The sequence below is a fragment of the Asparagus officinalis genome, chromosome 6 (assembly GCF_001876935.1).
Source record: "Asparagus officinalis chromosome 6, Aspof.V1, whole genome shotgun sequence".
NCBI lineage: Eukaryota > Viridiplantae > Streptophyta > Magnoliopsida > Asparagales > Asparagaceae > Asparagus > Asparagus officinalis.
The window spans coordinates 70,057,179-70,058,457 of record NC_033799.1 but is presented as its reverse complement, the minus strand read 5'-3'; positions in this window follow the sequence as shown (position 1 = coordinate 70,058,457).

Sequence of the window (1,279 nt, the reverse complement as noted above, 5' to 3'; positions counted from 1 at the left end):
TTTGTAAAATCAATTTAAAATAGTAAATGAACTCCAAAAATTATGAAATTTTGTGGGAATGTTCTAGACATGTAGAAAAACATGTCAGAGAAAGAATTTCGGAAAAATCTTTTCCCAGTTGAGAGAAATAAATGTTTTAACACAACAATACAGTTTCTGAAAATTAAAATTTTGAGGGAAGTTTCTAAACATGTAGGTAAACATGTCAGAGAAAGAATTTTTCAAATATCACTTCCCATTTGCGAAAACTCATCTGTTTTGTGAAACATGCACGAACATGTGCACGAACGAAAACGTGAATTTGTAAATTCCTTTAAACATAACAAATCAATTCCAAACTTGATGAAACTTTGAGAAATGTTTGTAAACATGAAAACAAACATGTTAGAAAAATAATTTCTCAATTTGCATTTATAATTTATGAAAAAACACTGTATTCTGCAAAAGCACTAAAAGACGTATATATGAAAAAACATGTGATTGTTATTTTTGACTCAAAACAAGTTTTGAAAACTTATGGAATATTTATATGGACATAATAAAAGTTGTTTATGATGTAAATATAGTCCAAAACTTATTTTGCATAAAAACACTTATAGTTACGAAAATCACAAATATATATGTGTGTGTATGTTTGAGCTTATAGGATTAACACACATAATATAAACCTATACTAAATATACCCAAGCTTGATGAAGGTCTTCAATGAGCATGACTTGGTAAACTTTACGGAAGAAGCTTGTAATTGGATCTTTAACTTGAATTAATGTTGTTTCACTCCATAAATCCGCCAACCTCTATTTGATATGATCGTTAAGGCTCGATTCCATCCATCCTCCAATTACGTTGTTTGTCTACAAAACATAGGAATGCACAAACACTAGACAAACAACATTAGTAATAAATTGTTTGTTAAACATCATCAAAACAAGAAGGCCAACAATCTCCCCCTTTTTGATGATGACAAACAATTTACAAAAAAGGAATATATGCATGAAGGAAATGAACATATACAAGATAATACACATGCATATAAATGTATACTCACAATATTTCTCCCCCTTTGACAATATCAAAAAGGGGACAAAAGGATTAAGAGAGCGAAAGCTCCCCCTATCAATAAGTATAGGTGAGTATCAAACAAGTATAGGGATTGCTCCCCCTATCAAAAAGCCATATAGAATATATGCGATGAAGATCATGGCAAAACATACAAGTATAGGGATTGCTCCCCCTATCAAAATGCCATATAGAAAATGTGCAATAAATAAAGATTATG